Consider the following 22,510-nt stretch of genomic DNA (forward strand, 5'->3'; position numbering starts at 1 on the left):
GAAAACTTTGTGGCTCCCACTCCCTTTTTCAACTGTATGGACAGATGAGTAAAAAAATGAGGACAAAAAGTAAATGAATAGTAGGGAGGGATGGGGGGTATGGAAGGTTTTGGGTGTTCTTTTTTACTCTAAGTTTTATTCTTATTCTTTTTTTGCATGTGGTAAAGAAAATGTTCAAAAATTGATTGTGGTGATGAATGTACAACTATATAATGGTACTGTGAACAATTGATTGTACACTGTGGATGATTGTATGGTTTGTGACAATATCTCAATAAAATTGAATTAAAAAAAAGTAGTGGTCTTATCTACTAAAATTCAAAATGTGCATACCCTATTATTCAGGAATCCCACCTCCAGGCATCTTACCCTTCAGAAATATTCTATATATAGAAGAAGAAATGTGCACACATTGTATTGAAGCATTTTTATAGTAATAACCGTGGAATATAATCTAATTGCTTATGAATAGAAGATTCATGATTAATATGATGAATTGCCATATACGATGAAATGGAACCCAGTGCTATGCTGGCAAATGTTATACAATCAGTTCTTTGGGAAGAAATAAAAAAGGCCCCTATGGCCCGATGTGGAGTCTTTGCCAATTTCAATGGTGTGAATATTGAATATTATTACCATGGCCAATATCAGCCTACCAAGAAATCACTGAATGTGGAGTTGGGAAAAGTTGCCCACAGTAGGCTCTCACTGGAGGGTGCAAGCCAGCTCTGGCACCCCACTGGGACAGGACTATGTCTTTTTATATCAATACAGAGTGTTCTCAAAATATTAATGCTGAATGAAAAAAAGAAAGCACAGAATGATGATTATAGTATGATAACATTTCAGTTAAAAAAGACCAAGACATCAATGTTATATATTCTCAAAGGGCGTTATATATGGATGTATCCCCAAATAAAAAAAAAGTAGTCAGTAAAGAGAAACACCAGATTTCAATGCAACTTTCCTCTGGAGATGGGGGTGTAGAGGGACCTGAAGAGTAGACCAAGTATTGGGAATTTTAACCTGTGAGGCTGAAAAGTTCACTAGTAATATACTAATATTTTAAGAAGGTACATTTATTATTTTATTAGTTTTATTTCATAGGGAATTTTACTGTGAGGTCAAAAGTTTATTACTAATATACAAATATTTTAAGAAGGTACATTTATTTTATTATTTGAAATCATGTTTTAAAGCAATACAAACACATAAACAACCAATAAACCAAAAATGTACGTGGAATTTCTTTTGCTTTCCTTTAAAAATTCTGGATAACAAACCATCTCTCATTGGCTTAAAGTACAGTAGAGCAGTGACAAGTAGATGGGACTCAGAGACGAAGGCTTAGGATAAGATAAAGGGGCCCAGTTTCAGTCATTTTCATTTGATCCTTTTAAAACTCAACCGATGTGCTAACTTTTGAACCTCAAGCTCTGACTATGTGGTATCCTCCAATGTCCTTTGGCTTTTTTATTTGCTGTCTGAGACTAAAGAGAGTTGTTAGCTAAGACTTACCATAAGGGGAAAAAAAGGCAGGAAGGGTCAGGGGAAGGTTTTTAAAATTAAAATGCCCTTTCAAAACAATGGTTACATTTAAAGAAAAAGATTTGAGAAATGTCAAATCCAAACTCTGAAGACCCTGAAGTTGGTTGACATCTCTCTCCCTACCTTGATAATGTCTTCAGAAAGGCCAGCCACATGAACAGGAAGCACTGTTTTATTTTACATTGGAGGGACATTATAGTTTTGTTTCTGAAATGTAAATGAAAACACTTCAGTTCTCTTTGTCTGGTCACTGAGTGGGAGAAGGAAGACAGTGGAGTGGTATCACTGAGATTCAGGATGTTGAACCCTACTAATTAAAGTTGCCCTATGGTTGGAAAATATGAACATTTCCTTATCGGACCTCTGGACCATCTGCTTCATTGGGACAGAGGGCAGGGAGGGTCAGAGTGCGAAAGTTACATGAGCTAACGCAACAATCTTGTAATAGAGCTAGAACTAGCTTTCCCTGGCTAATTGATGGCAGAAGGGTGTTGTGGATTGAATTGCATCTCCCTAAAAGAAATGTTGAAATCCTAATTTCCAGGACCTCGGAATGCAACCTTATTTGAAAATAGCATCATTACAGATGAAATCGGAGAAGTTACAGTGAGTTCATACTGAAGGAGGATGGGAGCTAATCCAATACAACTGGTGTCCTTATAAAGTGAGAAAATTTGGACACAGAAAGACAGACAAAAAGGAGAATGCCGTGTCACAACTGAGGCAGAGTCACCTCCAGAATTCCGGAGAAAGGCATGCAACAGTCTTCAGAAAAAGCACAGTTCTTCTGACCCCCTTGATTTAGGGATTCTAGCTCCCAGAACTGCGAGATGACACATTTCTGTCACCTTAAGCCACCCAGTTTGTGGCATTTTGTTAGGGCAGTCCTAGCAAACTAAGGTAAAGGACTAGAAGGAAGAACCTTGGATTTAAAATGGAGAAAAAGCATAAGGAGGTATTTCAAAAATATCATTGTCCTTGATAATTGGCTGAAAATTGTTTATAGCCAGTGTCCCATGCCCCAGTCACTCACGGCTGTCACGTCCACTTCTTCCTTTTCTAGTTAGCAATCACCCCAAACTAAGGCAATCTATGTCCTGAAAATATGGCATCTGCCTCCACATTGCCCTCAGTGGTTTGCCCCAAAGTAGAAACTCGTGATCTCGGCCTCCGCGGGCAGCCACCCGGCACAGCTGGTGAACATCCCTCCTGTCGGAGTTTCCAACTCTCCCTGTTCCTTGAGACTGGACAGATGGGGGCCCAGCACCTACATTTTGCTGACCAAGATGCATGAACCAAGCAGAGGCGGGGAATAGATCAAAACTTTTAGAAAAGAGCCCAGAGCAACTTGCTTTTCTTAGGTAATCAAAACAACTCTTTTCACTCTTATTATTACTATTTAGCATTGTGACCTTCAGTGCCATAAATAATTATTGGGCATCCATTATATAATAAATACGACATGTTTTCTACAACAGAAGAGTGAAAAACACATGCAACTTTTATAATACAGCACAGAATGAGATAAAGGCTGTTATCAGAAGCGCAGCAAATGGACTGCAGAAGCAAAAGGAACGAAACATTTCTAATTTGTGGGATTGGGGGACGCTCGTTGGAAAAAGCTGATGCTGAGCACAACCTTGAGGTATGTAGAATTTCATCAGGTGGAAAGCCATCCCAGGGCTTTTATGTAAAGGCTGCTTGGAGGTGAGGCATTCATCTTGAATTTATGCTTCCATGTGGCTTCCACATAAAGAAAAACACTACTCAATCTAGGCATTTCCAGTGAAAACACCAGTTGAACCAATAATTTGACAAGATGAAAAATAACCAGCTGATTTGCCAAATTGCATTCCGTTTTTCAAGTTATTGCATTTATATTATACACATTCAGACAAAATCTACCTCAAAAGTAGAATGGGAGATTTCCTTTTGCAGATGTCATACAAACAGGTTTCTGTTTGTTTTGCATGGGCCGCTGGGGATATTGTAAAGAAGCATTGCAATATAGAGAACTTGCCATTCAGAGATGGTATATGGCTCAGTTTTTTAACTGTTTTCAGTGAAGTGGACAGAAAGGGATTGGGGTCATCCTCTCCCAGCAGGGTACACCTTGAAGGGGCACTAATACCATTGTTTACCTGAACAGATGCTGAAAGCCCTGCCTGGCTCAGGACGCTTAATCTTTTCCAACTGAGCAAAATGTTCAGCATGAACTTTTAAAGATAGTGACACATTGTGTGTCCAATCTGCTGAAATTTGCAGCAGGAAACCAGTCATGGGGAAAGCTGTGAAGGTTTGCAGTGATTAAATGCTGCCAAGAGTCCGCACTTTCTTTAGGAAAGTAAAGATGGTTGACTTGGCAATTGACAGTCAGACGTGATGAAGTTCTTTTTGCAATGCCCATCTGAATGATGTAGAAGATTGAAATCCAAGGCACGAGACTAGGATGTTCTCAGTGGGCAAACTCTGATTAAATTTTTTTCCCAAAATTCTGACTTTAATCAATGTAATTGTAATCACTACACTGCAATATATATCTTTTTTTTTTTTTTTTGCATTCTTTGCAAATACCATAATAAATAGCATTCCTAGTATAATTTGCTGATATGATTGATAGGGCCTTTTCAGTGCTTCTATGTACACAGTCCTTATAAGTGCTCTTGATGCAGTATTTTCATTGCTTCACGTGTAAGGCTGGGGTAAACAATGAGTGACTGTGATGCCCGTTCTCCAGTAGTATTTCTGTAAATAAAAGTTAGTTTGCTTCAACCAATATTATTAAGCATCTACTGTGAGATTAAGGATGTAAAAAGGAATAAAGTTCTTTCTTTCAATACTTTCACAGATATGTGTGGGAGAAATAGACATGTTCAGATCTATTTGATAAGTTTGGTAGCTGCAAGGATCAAATTATATGCAGAGCCATGGAACATGGCTGAGGAAAATCTGATTAGAACTAGGGTCCAGAGAAGATTCTGTGAGATGTGATGCCCAAAAATGAGCCCTTGCACTCCTGTTCCAATTGAATTAATAAATATATATGAAAGTGCTCTGTGACTTTTGCTGCTTGATAAAAATGCCAATTGTTAATTTAATAAGTAGTGGCAGTATTTCTGGCTTGGCCAATAGCTATGAAACCTTTGAAAAGACATTTAATCTCATGTGCTTCAGTTTCCTTAAATGTAAAATCAAGGGTTGACCTAGCTAACTTGAAAATTATTTTCATATCTAAAATTTGGAATTTCTCATTTAAAGAAGTTAATTTGTAGTCAAGTTACACATAAATAAAAATATAATTTTGTTTTAAAAACAAGAATGATGTTTAAATAAATTACTTGATGAATTATTTCTGCAAATTTAAGACTATATTTGTCATGTGATTAATCTGCCCCTTCCTAAAACTAACTTCAGATTTGCTTAAAACAAGCTATGCTTCTTAATATCTGTTAGTATTGGGATACGGATCCTACATGACACCAAATAAAGGCAAAATGACTGCTCAGGAAGATGACTTTGATGCATCGATTTTATCTAGCTCCTTGGAATGTTTAGATGAAAGAGGCCATGTAAATAAAATCATAGATTTAATACCAAGCAACAAAATAGGAAGCATCTAGCAAAATAATCTGGAAAGCATTCACGTGGCCATCCTGCGATGTTTGCTTGGAGAGTCCACACTGCACTGGGTCTCAGAGTATCTGGGCCTGAAACCCTCCACACACTCCAAATCCTGCTGGTTTCAGAGGCACCCCCTGGAATTTTCTTCATGTGGGGACCCTGTCAATTTCCCCATCTGCACCCCACCCATGTAGAGTTGCAAAGGTCGGTTTGCCTTTGTACATAAGCAGTCTCTGGAACTGCCTATTTATTTGCGAGTATTGACTTAAACATTGAGAATTGAATGCTATCCCTAACTATCCAAGCAATGTGGGCCAGTAACCTCTTGGCAAATAATGGGGTGTTTCATTCAGAAGCTGAGATAAGACCTTCCCTGCTGTTTTGGTTTGCGAAAGCTGCCAAAATGCAATATACCAGAAATGGATTGGCTTTTACAATGGGGTTTATGAGTTCACAGATTTATAGTTGTAAGGCCATGAAAATGTCTCAATTAAGGCATCAACAGGATGATGTCTTCTCTGAAGAAATGCTGATGGCACCTGGGGTTCCTCTGTCACATGAGAAGGCACATGGCCAGAGTCTGCTGGGCCTCTCCCGGGTTTAGCTTCTGGTTTCCGTGGCTTTCTCCAAAATGTCTCTGGGATTCTGTCTCTCTTAGCTTCTCTCTTAGCTTCTCCTGGAGACAAACTATGGATTACATATCTTAGCTTCTCTTCACAATGTCTCTCTCAACTTTCCTGAGCTCCTTCTCTCTGTGAGCTCTCTTAAAGGATTAAAACCCACCTTGAATGGGGGGGTTCACATCTCCACAGAAACACCCTAATCAAGGTGCTACACACAGTAGGTCTGCCCCCAAAAGAGTGGATTAAAAGAACATGGCCTTTTACAGGGTACATAATATATTCAAATCAGAACACCTGCTAATTTATTATGTAGATATTATGGGAAAATGTATGTAAAAAAATTAAATCTACAGAATGGTTTAGGCTAGGAAGGTGTTATTAATGCATTAAAGAGATAAGAAGAAAAGAAGAAATACGTATTGATTTTTTACCTGATGCCAAGTACCATGTTAGGTGTTTTATGTAGGAAATGAGGATTCATTTCCTCATTATATGGGTGGGAATCTGAGATCCAGAGAAGGGAAACCATTTCTCCATGTTTGTATCACCAGGATTTGGTGGGAATAATTTTGACATCTTGTCTTCTGTCTGACTTCACCACACCACCCTTCTGAATTCTCTAACAATGGTGAAGTCTATGTGTATTAAGAAGATTACAGACCAGTCATGCATTGTACAACAGTCTGGAACAGGTAGAATGGCTGAGATCACAGTGAAGACCTGTAAGTCTCCCTGGCCTGGGGACTGGAGCCCCCCATCCCCACCCCCACCCCAGGCAGACTGTCTTGGAGCTGGTTCCCCAAGGGAAAAAGAAACAATCTGTTCTGGGAGCAAGCGGGCGGGGGGCGGGGGGGGGGGCTCAACCTGGCCCCAATTGCAGAATTGATTAACAACTTTGGACTACTGAATAAAAGCTCCAAGCACAGATAAAACAAGAGCAGGTATAAAAGGAACTGGGAGGAATCTGTCTGGCAGCGAGGAGGCAGGGCTTGAAATGAAACAAAATAGTTTCAGCGGCTGAGAGATTTCAAATGGAGTCAAGAGGTCACTCTGGAAGGCATTCTTATGTGCTATATAGATATCCCTTTTTAGTTTTTAGTGTACTGGAATAACTAGAAGGAAATTCCTGAAACCATGGAAATGTAACCCAGTTGTCTTGATTCTTGAAGATGATTGAATAACTATGTAGATTACATGGTATGACCATGTGATTGTGAAAACCTTGTGGCTCACAATCCCTTTATCCAATGTATGAACAGATGAGTAGAAAAAATGGGGACAAAAACTAAATGAAAAACAGGGTGGGATGGGGGGGGATGGAAAGCTTTGGGTGTTCTTTTTTAATTTAATTTTTATTCTTATTTTTATTATTTTTGGAGTAAGGAAAATGTTCAAAAATTGATTGGGGTGATGAATGCACAACTATATGATTATACTGTGGACAGTCGATTGTATACTGCGGATGATTGTATGGTATGTGAATATATCTCAATAAAACTGAATTTAAGAAACAGATTACAATTATTAAAATTTCCTTATGCTTATCCCACTTTTTTTCTTAAATAGCCCTGTTCTTTCAACTCTACTCATGATTTTTCTCTGATAATAATTGATTTTTTTAACGCTGAAAGTAACCTCTGAAATTATACAATCTAATACCTTTACATTAAAACAAATTGACTCGGGGAGCAGCGGTTTTCTCAAGTTCTCTCAGGTAGTTTGTGAGCAGAACTAGATCTGGAGTTCAGCTGTTTAACTGCATTCTATTTCTTTATTCATTATTTTAAAATTATGGTCATTTTTTTTCCTGTATCAATACTACCTCTATCAATTATTTACTCATTTCTAAAATCAATCTGTCATGAATATACCTACTGGAACTTCTGATATATACATTGTGTGCATCAATTCATTTGCTCTCTCAATAAATATCTATAGAGCCCCTAAGTATTTGTCATGTTGAAGAGCCAAAGAAAAATAAAACGCTGTCTCCAGTGCTCAAGAAATTTCCAATATAGTAAAGAAGGCAGGCTTTTAAGCAAGTAAATGAAGTATGATAGCTATTGTGATGAGAGCCAGAGGTCACATTATTTGTACTGGGGTCTGTATTGCAGGTGGGACATCCTGAAATTAGTCATCTAGGAGCTTGTCTAGGGGAGGACAGTTACCACCCTCCCATTGTGAGAAAGGGCTCTGAATTAATTCCGTATTCCTGCTGTAACAAATTGCTACAAACTTAGTGGATTAATACAATACAGATTTGTTATCTTATGGTTCTGGAGGTCATTCATCCTAAAATGAGTCTCATTGGGCAAAAATCAGTGTGTCAACAGAACCATCTCCTCCTGCAAGCTCTAGAGGAAAATGTGTTTCCTCGCTTTTTCCAGTTTCTCAAGGCTGCCACATTCCTTGGCTTGTGGGCCCTTTCTCCATCTTCAAAACCCATCACACTAACCTCTGGTGGGTCTACTGTCACGTATCCTCTTTCCTTGTTGTAAGGACCCTTATGATTATACTGTGCACACCAAGATGATTCAGGATAATCTGCCTCCCCATCTCAAGATCTTTCACTTAATCACATCTGTGAAATCCCTTTTGCCATGTTAGGCAACATTAAGATATGAGCATCTTAGGAGCCATTACTTTGTCTACCACAGATAACAATGTGCGAGATTGTGGTGGGGGTGCTGAGCAGGCAGGTGCAAGGATAGGGAAGGATATTTCTAGAAAAGAGGATCCAGGGAAAGCCGTAGGGATATGAAACTAATGACGTTTTTTTATGGCTGAAGCACTCAATACAAAGTGAGGGCTACAAATAGAGATGCGGCCACTGTATCAGGCCTGGTCCAGACAACTCCTGCAGCTGTGTTGGAAATGTTGTGCTTTCTTTCCTAGGCAATTTAGAGCCACTGAAAAAGTTTTAAGCAGGGGAGTGAGATGAGCAGAGCTGACTCTTAGAATGCTGACTTTGGCAGCACTGGGAGATTTACTGAGCCTGGGTGGAGATGAGAATGATGACAGATGGAGAGGAATCAAGGAGAAAGGTGATGAGGGACTGAATTTGGGTAGTGGCTGAGGGGATGGAGGGATTACAACAGAAAGAAATTGTTAGGAACTGATTACCAATCTGCTGATGTGAGAGAGATTGTGAGTAAACGGATACTACCAGATTTATGATCTGGAACACTGGGTGAGCTGACGTGCATTTAATTAGACAGAGACTATTGGAGGAAGAAGAATGTGGTAATAGTGATGGTGGTGGTGGTGTGTATGCATGTTTATGTGTGTGTGTGTGAGAGAGAGAGAGAGGGAGGGAGAAATGATGGTGGTATATGGGCAAAAGGCATTCAGACATGAATACATCAAGTTTGTGATTTCTGTGAGAAATCTGGGTGGAGTCCTTCAAAAAGTCATTTCATGTAATTGTCTTTCCTTCCTTCTTTGCTTCCTCCCTCCCTCCCATCCTTCCACAAATATTTAAATAATTATTATACAGTAGACTTGTGCTAAACATCACTGACACAGTGATAAAAAAGTTAGAAGTAGTCTCTGCCTTGTATTCCATGTTGAATCTCAAGGAAAAATATAGACCAGAAATGTAGATTTAGAAGTCCTCATTATGTGTGTGTGTGTTTGTGTATGCATATGCATACACACATTATACATACATACATTCATACATAAATACAAGTGTATTTATACATACATACATGTATGTAATGGAAACCATGGCTCTGTATGTGATTCCCCAGGGAGAGCACACAGCATGACTATAGGAGAAGAGTGGTGAGGGCAGATTCCCAAGAAAAAGAAACTTGAGAGAAAGGAGAGTTAATCCAGAATAGAGAAGGTGTATTAGTTAGGGTTCTCTAGGGAAACAGAATCAACAAGAGATACCAATAAATAAAAGATTTATAAAAGTGTCTCACGCAACTGTGGTTATGCACGAGTCCAAATTCCGTAGGGCAGGCAGCAAACTGGCAACTCCAATGAAGATGTTCGATGAACTCAGGCAGTGAACTGAGTGTGTTCAATGAACTCCTGAGGAAATGAACTAGCAACTTCGACAAACTCCTCAGGAAACACTTTGCTGATCAGCTGAAGAAGAAGTGAAGGTCCTCTATCTGTCTCACTTAAAAGTCTTCAACTGATTGGATTAAATCCAGCCAACTGCATTCTCTCATTGTGGAAGACACACCCTTCGTTGACATCATCAGTCACAGCTGCAGCCAGTTGACTGAGGATTTAACAAACCAGCCTTCTGGTTCATTAAGCAGCCACAAACATCCTTGCAGTAACGGTTAGGCCAGTTTTTGCTTGACCAGACCCCTGGGTACCGTTACCTGGCCAAGTTGACACATGAACCTAACCATCACAGAAGGAGATATGCAAAGACCAGCAGAACCCCAATAAGGGGGTAAAGTTGAGTTAGCTAAGGACTGAAAGAGCCCTTTGGATCTGCCCTTGGTGACTCATTGATGAGCTTTGCAGAGAGCCGTTTCATCCAAACTGAGAATGGTTACCTGAGTACCCTTGAACAGGAGAGTAATCAAAAGTGAAGACGTGGAAGCAATGAATAAAGAGTCTTGATTTAGGAAGCTTAGCAGTAAACGGAAGAAGTTAGGTAATACCTCGAATAGGCATGAGTGTGTATGAGAGAGAGTGTGTGTGTGTGCAATTATGTGTGTGTGCGTGAAGAACATGTATGTGTGTTTAGAGATATCGGAAGAATATTTATCAAAATATTAGCAGTGACTATCTCTGGGTAGTGGGAGTTTGGAAGATATTTCTCTTTGTTCTTTTTTATTTATACATTCATAAGGTGTGAATTAACAAAAATAGTTCCTCCCATCTGAGTATGATCAGGGTCAGGAGGAGAGACACTCAACCAGGCAGTATTTCTTAGATGGAGCTCCAGTGAAAAGTTTCCATGAAAAGAATTATAACTCAAGTTCTTTAAATAGCACCTCCTCAGGAAAAAAAAAAAAAAATTAAAAAAGAAAGAAAGAAACTTGACCGTTAAAGTTTACTTAGGTGATAAGGAGGAGGCAGCACAAATGATTACTAACTTGCATTAGTGTAAACAAAGCTTGTGCTAGGAGAAATACAGTAAGTTATGCCTCGAGGTGTCTGGTCTGGCACAGAACTTCCATCTTGACAGCACAGGCCAGGCTTCATATAAAAACATGTTCTGCCCCATGACCAGTATTTACAGATTTAGTTTCATCATGTGTCAGAATGCTTTTAGTTCATCGGTATTTTGCTCTCCTTTCTATTCTCTCCACACTTTTGGGCTACAGACATTGCATCTCAATCTACTGCTACTCCTAAATTTTCTTCCCTTGTCTTTGATATATGCTTTATCTTTCTCTGCTTCTGCCTCTCTTCTGCTCCCCTCCCTCCTGCATGTTCTTTCCATCATGCCTGGACGTATTCACAGAACTCTCCATGTTATCTGACCCTTGCTTAACCCATCCTCCACCTTAACTGCTCCTAGGGCTCACACCCACTGATCCACCTCTTGAGGGAGGGCACGGAAAAAGAAGATCAAATTAATCTAGTTCAAAAAAACAATTAGTAGAATATTTTTATTTATTATTAATGAATTAAAATTTTTCATGGTAAAGCTTATTTCATGTTTTGTGAGATGCTTTTGACCCTCCCTCTATATCTGTGATATAGATTTATCAGTGTCTGCTTTTTCAATTTTAAAGCTCAAAAAACCAAGGCTTATTAAGTTAGTGGGATAGCAGCAAATAGGATCTGCTTTTCTAATTCCAAGTCCAGAGTTCTTTCCCCGCTTCCTTCCTTCCTTCCTTCCGTCCTTCCTTCCTTCCTTCTTTCATTCCATTCCATTCCATTCCATTCCATTCCATTCCATTCAATTTTATTTATTTTTTTAATAGGAACTTTTTCACCAGAAAAGAAGTTAGGAAAAGGACCCAAAATATCATAGTAGAAAGAATCAGAGATTCATACCAACCTAAGTCAAAGTTGAGTACCACTCATCTTTCCAGAAAAGAACCAAAGCTCCAATTGTACTTTTAGACATGTGATGAGAGCTTAAGATTTTATTTCAGAGAAACAAAGAAAGAGAGGCAGAGGGTGATTTTGACATTTTGGAATATGTGCTAGGGAAGCTTTGACATCTGTGACCTCAATAATTGGGAAGGTTTCACCATGCTGTGATTGAGGTGGGGGGCCAGCAGGCAGCCCCTGTCAGATACCATGTCAGGATTGATAAATGCGTTATTTGGTGCTCTGTCAAAATGCTCATGCTAGCTGGGCGTGATCTCTCTCTCGCATGGAGCATGGGTTGCACCATCTGCTCACTTTGGAAGCATAATCTTGAGCCCAGACCCTGTGCCCAAGCCAGGCCCGTAACCCACCCTGACACAGAGAGGACTTGCATGCATGGAGCGATGCTGAGCTCCGTTCCTCATGTGCACAAAGCCGTGGGCCCACTTCAGGACTGCAGAGAATTCCCTGTGATCTACTGTGGTCCCAGGTTCTGATAAATTATGGTCCTTTCCCCACCATCCATTCAGGGATTGCTAGAGCCTTGGTTGAGTGCTAATGTTTTTATAATGTGCCTTCTTTGTGACAGATTAGGATCAAGAAAGCAGGCTGTTAAATGTCCTTTGTTTCTCTTCAAACAAGGTTCTTTTCAAAAATCATCGCTCCCATGAAACTAGGGCTGGTGTCTCTCTCTGCTTGGCAGAGCCAACTGTGACCGCAGTCGGCGCAGGTTTTCTATCAAGCCACTCATGCTCGCTGTCAGCTGCAGGGGTCTCGAGCTCAGTGTCAGGAAGAGGATGGCATGAGGCCCTTGATTAATGTTCAAGTCCTTCAAGTGCTCTGTCTTTGTGTCTAAGAAGCACTAGGGCATTGCTGGGTTGATGAAGTGGAATCCTTGAGTATAATTAGTTAAGGAGTCAGGCTGGACAAGCCGCGGAAAGTTACTGGAATGGATGGGCCGTGTGGTTGCTGGAAACCCAGACCTGAGTTCCAGTGCCAGAGCTATGCCATTTACTGCTGGGTAACTTGGAGAAATTTTCTGAACTCTCTGAGCCTCAATCTTTCCCCCAATCTATAGAATTGTTTTTGATTTATGAAATAATGAAAATATTATGAAATGGACTCTCATGTTACTCAGCTCCTAACCCAATAAATTCTGGTTGTGTTTGAGTTCAGATGCCTCAGTATGCAAATGTTTCTAGTTTAATGGACAATTAGAAATTCACTTAGGAAGATAAACTATCCTACTATGTAACACAAATTTATCACATGCATATAAATGATATGGTGACCATTTTTTTCCTGAACCTCAAATCTGCAACTTGGACTAACAAGTAGGAGATCATTAAGGGGACACTATATTAAAATTACACCTTTGGAGACTGTGGAAATAAATGAAGAACACCCAAAATGAGTAGAAATGAAGTCTTTTAATTCAGAGCTGGCTTTAGCAAGGGGGTCAGCCACCATCACTTGTGTTTGACAGAGACTGGAAAGCAGAGTGAGGGGTCAGGAAAGCTTTCATAGTGGAGAAAAGGAAGGACTTCTGGTATACTCTGACTGGAGGCTGTTGGCATGGTTAAGATGGAGGTGGGCTAGCCTGAAGTGGGGCATTTTAGGTGATGGTTAGAGGAGCATATTTGGCTTCCTCTGGTTGGTCCTAAATTGGAAGAGGAGGCAAAAATTAGGGAAGTTGTTGGTTACTGTCCTAGTTTGCTAATGCTGCTGGAATGCAAAACACCAGAAATGGATCGGCTTTTATAAAAGAGGGTTTATTTGGTTACACAGTTACAGTCTTAAGACCATAAAGTGTCCAAGGTAACCCATCAGCAATCGGGTACCTTCGCTGGAGGATGGCCAATGGTGTCCGGAAAACCTCTGTTAGCTGGGAAGGCACGTGGCTGGCGTCTGCTCCAGAGTTCTGGTTTCAAAATGGCTTTCTCCCAGGACGTTCCTCTCTAGGCTTCAGCTTCTCTCCAAAATGTCACTCTCAGTTGCTCTTGGGGCATTTGTCCTCTCTTAGCTTCTCTGGAGCAAAAGTCTGTTTTCAAAGGCTGTCTCCAAAACGTCTCTGCAAGCTGAAGCTCCTCTCTCAGTTTAGGTACGTTCTTCAAAGTGTCCCTCTTGGCTGTAGCAAGCTCGCTCCTTCTGTCTGAGCTTATATAGTGCTCCAGTAATCAAGGCCCACACTGAATGGGAGGGGCCACGCCTCCATGGAAAGTATCTCATCAGAGTTATCACCTACAGTTGGGTGGGGCACATCTCCATGGAAACATTCAAAGAATTCCAATCTAATCAGCACTAAAATGTCTGCCCCACAAGATTGCATCAAATTATATGGCTTTTTCTGGGGGACATAATACATTCAAACCTGCACAATTACTGATCAAGTTCTGGCTATTTTAGGCCTAAAATTACAGGGATTGTGGTTTGACTTCTGGGATGGTTGCTGTAGATAGCAGTCAGCTTTCTGGACTGATTGCTGCAGGTAATGGGCCAGAACTTCCTGGTCTGGGTACTACTGATAGTGGGTCAGAATTTCCTGAGTATTGAATATTTGTATATCCAATCTCTCAGGACAATAGAATGAAATGCTTAATAACATGGCTGAGAAGATTAAGGACCTGAGATCTTCTATTTAGAGACCACCCAGCTTCCTTGCTGATGCAGGAATCCAAATTTTAGCATTCTTTGCTGATAGTCGTCCAATTTTGAATACCGCTAATGACAGGCAACTCACTATCTCATAAAGTAGCTGGATACATCTATGAATGACTCAAAACAATTAGATGGATTTTTGCAGGTGTTGGCAAACTTTTCCTGCCAAGGTTCTGATAATAATTATTTCAGCTTTATAGCTATGTGGGCTCTATCAAAACCACTCGACCACTTGTCCCTGCTGTTGTAGTGTGAAAGCAGTCTGACACAGTTCATAAACCAATGGGTGTGGCTGTGTGACAATAAAACTTTATTTACAGAAACCGGGAAGCAGGCTAGATTTGGCTCAATGGTCAGGGCTGACACCTGGCTTATTGTATTAAATATATTTTGTAGGTACGTATATTATATTTGTCCCAACTGCAATTTTGCATTTAAGAAAAACCAAGGCAATCATTGTCTATTTTTCTAAGCTCCCTGATAATTTTGCTGTTCCTCTCAAATGAAGTCAGAAATTTAAGTTGTACTGTCTTCTTCCAACTCCATGATATGCCATGTTTCAGGCATTGATATGATACTCTGATTTTTTAAATCAGTACTATTATTGTTTACTTTTTAAACCAAACATAGAAACAATTTAAAATATTTAAAAAAAAGACATGCTATTCATGGTCTGAAGAAGAGAATTACTAGGTTTTTATACTAGTGAAAGGAGGATGTAGAGTGGGAAATAATTTTTTATACTTTTCAAGACTAAGCAAAATATGTTTGTTTGTTTTAAACATTGAGGGGTTCTGCCAGTTGCTGAGTATGTCTTCTCAAACTATGCATTCTGGAACTGGGAAAACAACCACAGAATGGGTTTGGGGGCCCCCTGGACCCACTGTGAGATGGATCTGAGCTAAAATTCCATCTATAACCTGATTTCCATAAGCCCCTACTCTGTCTGGTGGACCACAGTGACATTTTGGGTCTCCTGGAATTACTGTCATTCAAACCAGTGTCCAATAATCCCTGAAAATCTGATTATTTCCTTTTTCTTGGGAGCAAAGTCACTCTACTAATAGACCTTTGATCCTCTGGAAAAGGCTTGAGAACACGATTAAGAGTGCAAATTTACAAATTGATAAAATTTTATCTATAAAATTGGTAGCAGACCGGATTTGGCCCCATGGCCCAGGTTGACCCCTGGTTTATTGTGTTAAATACAATGGGTTATAAATGGGCACAGCTCTGGACAACACCTGTTTGCTCCATTTTGCTTCTTTTGAACTGTGACCACTTGGGAACGTGGCTGCCGTTACTCCTTTGAAACATGTGCTCACCCTTCATAGGAAGTAGCTGAGTCAAGGGCTCCCACTTTCCAGGAGTAAGCCCTGAAAAAGGGGGTCCTGGGTCCAATTTCCTGGAATCCCCCATCTAGCAGCTCATTTTGCTTTACACAGACTCAATCTTTCTCTCCTTGCAGCACACACGAGTTCTGAGCTGAGTCTTTTTTTCTAAGCTTTGTTCAGGAGAGATTCTCTTCTTGAGAAGTCCCTCGACAGCCCCTGAGCCTTTTTGCAGCTTGGCTTGTTCAGGGCCTTTCCATTTTCTCACCCTGCAAAACATCCCAACAGTTGTACAGACCTCACTCACATGCTCACACTCTGGTTTTCCCCTCAGAAGAAAGGGGTTTTTCCCCTTTCCTGTGACATATCCCTCGATGAAAGCAACTTAATGCAAAAAGGCATGGGGTCAGGGATGGCTGCCTGCCTCACAGGCCCAGTCTCAGAATCAGAAAGCAGCAGACATCAAAATGTCTCTCAATATAATTAGTGCCACCATTGAGTAAGAAAATTTCCAAGCCATCATTGTGAAAAATGTCAGCAACTTGGCTAATAGGATTGAGTCTAGTTAAGAAGTTCTCAAAGTCTGGAATTCTTCTGAACCTTTTGTTTCTATATTGAAATCATACATCAGTGCTCGATATTGGAAAAAGAAAGGGTTAAGGGACTTGTGCAAGTTTGAAGCTATTATGTACTCCCAGAAAAGCCCTGTTCTTTAAATCTATCCCTGTGGGTGCAGACCTATTGTGGGTGGGAATTTTGATTAGGTTGTTTCAATGGAGATGTGACCCAGCCCATTCAAGGTGGGTCTTAATCCTTTACTGGAGTCCTTTATGAGAGAATAAAAGGCAGAGACAATTGGAGAGAGCTTAGAGAGAGAAATGTCCTGGAGATGCTAAGAGAGAACCCACAGATGCTCAGAGAGAAAGTCACTGGAATCAGAAGCTGAAAGAACAAAACCTAGGAGTGAAGGACCAGCAGATGCCAGCCATGTGACTTGCTATCTGACAGAGGAACCCTGGATGCCAGCAGCCTTTCTTCAGAGAAGGTATTCTCTTGTTGATGCCTTAACTTGGCTGTTTTCACAGTCTTAGAATTGTAACTTGTAACTTAATAAATCCCTACTGTTGAAAGCCAACCCATTTCTGGTACATTGCATTCTGGCAGCTTTAGCAAATCGAAACAGCACTGTATTGGGTTAAAGCTGTAAGTACCTCAGAAAAGTATGCTCTTAAAGTTAATCCATTCCTATGGGTATGGACCCATCATAAGTAGGAGCTTTTGGTGGGTAGGATCTTAAGTTAAGATGTGCCATAATCCTCTTACTAGAGTCTTTTATAAGAGAATGAAATTAAGACAAAAAGAGACAAAGCCACGGGAGCACAAAGATGAAAGCAATGAAACCCGAAAGAGAAGGAAGGACTAGCAGACACTGTCATGTGTCCTGCCATGTGACAGAGGAGTCCAGGATGGCTGGCAGCCTTTCTTCAGAAAGAAGGTATCATCTTGAAGATGCCTTGATTTGGACCTTTTCACAGCCTCAGAACTATAAACTCATAAGCTAATAAATTCCCATTTTAAAAGCCAACACATTTCACGGTATCTGCTTTGAGCAGCTTAGCAAACTAGAAGAGACACTCATTTATTTCAGAAAAATCATGAATGAAACTACATTGCACACACGACTTCTAAGCCAAAGACAGACCCAGGAAGCGCACATTTTACTGAAAAGATAGTGCTGGGATGAACACAACCTGGAACAGGAAATGCAGAAATTATCTCATGTTCTTTGCGGTAAATAACACTGTGGCCTCCACTCAGAACACAGCATTGGGCATGTTCCAATAGGTTTCATAAGTGAAAACTGTACACTAAGCCTCTCAAGGAGGCAATTTGAATAGAGGTGCAATAAGACCAGATTGGAACAGTACATCAGTGTTTTAGTCTTTTCTCTGACATTTCCTGGCATTGTTAGCTTGGGCAAGTCAACCACTCTGAACCTCAGTTTCCTCATCTGTAAAATGCAAATGCTGTTGCCTGCAAATACTATTTTCTCTTTCTATCTCATAGAACCACTTTAAGATTAAATGTGAAAGCACTTTATAGTCCTGAAAAGGCTTTCCAAGTGTAAGGCCTTCTTATTGTTGGTGACAGAGAAGAGTAGGTCTCAGGTATTACAAGAATTATCACATATTTGGTCAACATGGAGCATGAGAAAGGGATGAAGAATGCATACACCCTGTTACCAAGAAGCCCAAGTCCAGGGCATCTGTGGGAAATACAGAAAAAGATGTCATAAATGAATAACTAAAATTACCATGTAAGTGTTTCAAGCTCTATGGGAGTAACGAAAGTGGCATGGGGTGGAGAGAGCTGTTTTTTGAAATCAGACATGTTTAAGTTCAAAGTCAGGTTTTGCCACTCAGAAGTGAGATGGCTTTACAATTCAACAAACCTCTCTGAACCTCATTTTCCTCAAAGGCAAGATAAAAGTGATAAGTAAAATATCTCTTTGTAGGGCCATTGTTATGAAGAGGGATATACAGAGAACCTAACAAACTGCTCAGAATATGCTAGAGGCTATCACTCCTGACCACCATGGGGACAGGGGAGGGTGTGAAGGAGAAAACTGCTTCCACCGAGGCAGTTGACATCTAAACTGGACTTTGAAGTATGCCTATGAGTCCACTAAATGCAAAAGTGGAAGTGAGTCCTTCCATGTAGAAAATAAGTTACATGGCAGATTTAGAATGTACATTAGTTTGGAGTGGTGTGAGGAGAACGGGGATACAAAGAAAGCTGCTTGGAGGCAGATTATGAGACCTTGAATGCCAATTTAAAGATTTTCGACTCTACTCTCCAGACATTTGGAAAGCTATTCATCTCGTAGGAGCAATCTGACAGTTTGCGGAATGTTTTTATAAGGTTTCTATATTAAGTGCATATTTTAACTCTCCCTCTCCTCTCTCCTAACTTCTTGCCCAGAGGAAATCTTTCCAAGGGAACAGAAATAAGCAGCATTTATTTTCTGGCTTTGATGGGTCCTTAACACTCCTGGCAAAAAGCAAGCAAACAAAAAGAATTGCGTGGGAAGTACCTACAGACTTGAGCCCTGCCCTGATTTGGACAAAGGAGATCAGGCCCTTGTTTGATGCTTGGAGCGTGAGGAGTGGGGGAAGTAGCGGTGAGTGTGTGTGTGTGTGTGTGTGTGTGTGTGTGTGTGTGTGTGTGTGTGTGTGTGTGTGTAGGCTGGGAGATGGCAGGTTCTAGCCTGTCCTGCCTTGATGCCCCGGAGCAGCGGGAGCCTCGGAGCGCGCTGCGCACAAGCAGCTGTTGGCACAGCACTCCTTGAGCAGCGTCTTGCGCTGCCCTTCAGGCGAGACAGGTGGCTGCTGGCCTGGCCTGGTGGCTTCTCTGGAACTCGTCCGCTCCTGCCTCAGCGCGGATCCCTCCCTCCGTGCCTCCTGGGGGCCAGATCCCATTAGCTCCAGCGAGCTCTACAGAACAATGTTGGAAACAGGATGCCTTAAATGTTTGGAGTGGGGGTTAAAAGACATGCGCACCAGGGTGCGTGCGTGCACTCACACACACATACACACACACAGCAAATCAAGCTGCTCAGGAATAATGTTCAGGAGAGCTTGGGTGTAATTGTGCAGGTGCATGGCTTGGGAAGGTGCCAGGTCATGTGGGGTGCCATAGGTTTTGCATTAACATTTGTTCGGCTTGAGAAAGTTTCTCACAGAAACACCCACATGAAAGTCTTTAGTGTTTGTCACTTAGTAATAAAATCCATATGGGTGAGTGAAAATTACTTTTTTTTTTTTTTCTTCACCTGGGAAGAAAATACTCTAGGTGAAATGTAGAATAGCCTCAGTGAGAGTTTTTCAGGGGTCAAAGGGACTGGGTACAGATATGTACTACAAGTAGCATCGCTTCAGGAAGTCAGTGCTAAGGTGATGTCAATAGCTATTTATTGAGTACATCTTAGATGTCTGTTTTACAGAATAGCAAGGTAAGCAGTGACAGTTGGGCAAAGGAAAGGGATCTTGTAAACGCATATGGTGATCACCTTCCATATGCCAGACCTTCTCCTGGGCTATTTATTTATGTACTGCTGGATTTTGGATACACTTTTCCTGTTTTTCTTAACATGACTAAACCAATAATGTAGTCTTTATCTATATGTTATAGATAAGGAAACTAAGGCTCAGAGAGGCTAAGTAACTTGCTTGAGGCCACAGTAACCAAAAGATTAGAGCTTCATTCAACAGATTTCTGGCTGACACATTGATTGAAAAATAATATTTAGAGGAAACAAAGATTTGTGTGGAGCAGGTGTTTGCACACACCACTATTACTTATATACCCTCACATTAAAGCATCCATAAATTGGAAGAGCAAAATCTCATTTATTCTTTGGGATGGTGTGATGGTTAGGTTCATATGTCAACTTGGCCCGGTGATAGTACCTGGGTGTCTGGTCAAGCAAGCACTGGCCTAACCGTTACTGCAAGGACATTTGTGGCTGGTTAGTAAACCAAAGGCTGGTTTATTAAATCATCAGTCAATTGGCTGCAGCTGTGACTGATGACATCAATGAAGGGCATGTCTTCTGCAATGAGAGAATTCAGTCAGCTGGATTTAATCCAATCAGTTGAAGACTTTTAAGCAAGACAGATAGAGGACCTTCACTTCTTCTTTGGCTGGCCAGTGAAGTGTTTCCTGAGGAGTTCATCGAACACGTTCATTGAAGTTGCCAGTTCGCTGCCTGAGGAGTTTATCAAACATCTTCATTGGAGTTGCCAGTTTGCTGCCTGCCCTACAGAATTTGGACCCATGCATACCCACAGTTACGTGAGACACTTATAAAATCTTATATTTATAGACATCTCTTGTTGATTCTGTTTCCCTAGAGAACCCCAACTAATACAGTTGGTGAAATGTGTTTTAAAAGCACATTTTCCATGTGATTAAAGCTTTACCTTTACAAGATCTGGGTTTAAAAACAACAACAAAAGGCTACTCTAATAGCACTATTTGGTGAATAGATTATATCCATGTATTCATCTGCCCATCCATTCATTCATTTGATATTCATTTACATTCTGTTTGCTTCTATTGATTTCATACATGTTGAAGGAGCAAAAGAGCAAGTGAACTAATGAAACAATGTGATTAGTGCTAGAGTATTTAAATGTAATACGAAATTTTCTTGAGAAAACTATTTATTTGCTGGGTTTTAATGTCCATCGTCACAGAATTGTATTTGCCTTCTGCTGGGACATTAGACCATTGGCCATGCCTCTGAGTTTTCATAGCACATCTTTCTAGTTGCCCTTTTCCAATTTATTACCTTATGTCCTCTCTGGGCCTCTGTTTTTTAATCTATAAAATGAAGTGGTTGAGCTGGTTCCTGGACTATGCCCAACTGGCTGGGTAAGAAGCACTTGGGCAGATTATACAAACCCCCAAACCAGAGGTTCTGAATCCATAGGCTTAGGTGGTCCCAGCCTAGGGATTTGCCATTTTTAACATTTCCCCAAGTGACTTTGGTGAGCAGCCATATTTTGGCATCTTCAGACTTGGTGATTTGATACAGGAACAGTGCCATGACGATAGCATTCTAATATATCTGTGTGTGTGCGGTTAGAGAAACAAAGTTCTAGTAAGAAGAGTGTGTGAATGAATGTCAAAATAAATCTAATTGATATTTAAGAGCCATTTGCAATCTATTCCACTCAGAGAACAGGATCACTTGTCAAAAACTGCATGTTCACTAGGCTTAAATAAACCACAGAGGAGCTAAGGATTTAGGTCTTTGGCATTTATTTCACAATGGAAAAGGTACTAGTTGTATTAGTCAGCTTTTACTGCAGTAATAAAAAACCCTGAAATGTCACTGTCTGACAAAATATTTATTTTCACTCATAGGTCTACAAGTTGACTGTGTGGCTTTCTTGGGCTCTGTTTGGCTACACTGGGCTTGTCTCCAGGCTGGAGCTTGTGTTTAATGCAGCCTGTACCAAGTTGCAGGTGAAGCCATTATCTGGAGCATGTTGTTTTCATGGCATAGTAGAGGGCAAGAGCTCAAGAAGCTGGCAAAAACTTGCAATGCCTCTAAAAGTGTGTACTTGGGCATGGGATAAGCCATGCCTACTCATAGTCAGTGTGCCAAAGCTGGCTTAGGTCAACATCAGTGGGATTTTGGATTGGCTTCTTCCCTGGAAGTAGAAATATTTGATGATCAGAAATAATAATGTCCCCTTGTAGAGCATGGCCCAAGTACTACATAAAATAAGACTGTCTTGGGAACACATTGGAATCTCTGGACTGGTTGTGTAAATAGTTTGAAAAAAAATCCCATGTGTTTCTAATACTCTCCTTATTCTTCCAGGGGAGATATTTTCCCTCTCTTCTCATTCAAAAGTCAGTACTGCAACGTAGTATTTGACTACTTAGAAAATGTTTGTCATTTATCTCTCCTGGTTTCAAAATATTTCTAAATATGTTCCATAAAACAGCACAGAAAACTTTAACAGTAGGTTAATCTGGATGCTAGGACAAATCATGTTTATATGCTTCTTAATTTCATTACTTTATTTTATAAACACTTAATTAAATTTTCTGGTTAAAATATTATTATATAGAAGAAAAGCATAAGAAGAAAAATGGGCCTTGAGATGAGAGAAAAGAGGACTTGACCTGTCA

General features: G+C 40.4%; 1 pseudogene; it reads right to left on the reverse strand.

The window, feature by feature from the left end:
* LOC119516494 overlaps window positions 1-19,281 on the reverse strand; it is a 70,463-nt pseudogene extending 51,182 nt beyond the window's left edge.
* Between the last annotated feature and the right edge of the window lie 3,229 nt (window positions 19,282-22,510).

Source organism: Choloepus didactylus, chromosome 20 (genome assembly GCF_015220235.1).
Source record: "Choloepus didactylus isolate mChoDid1 chromosome 20, mChoDid1.pri, whole genome shotgun sequence".
Classification (NCBI taxonomy): Eukaryota; Metazoa; Chordata; class Mammalia; order Pilosa; family Megalonychidae; genus Choloepus; species Choloepus didactylus.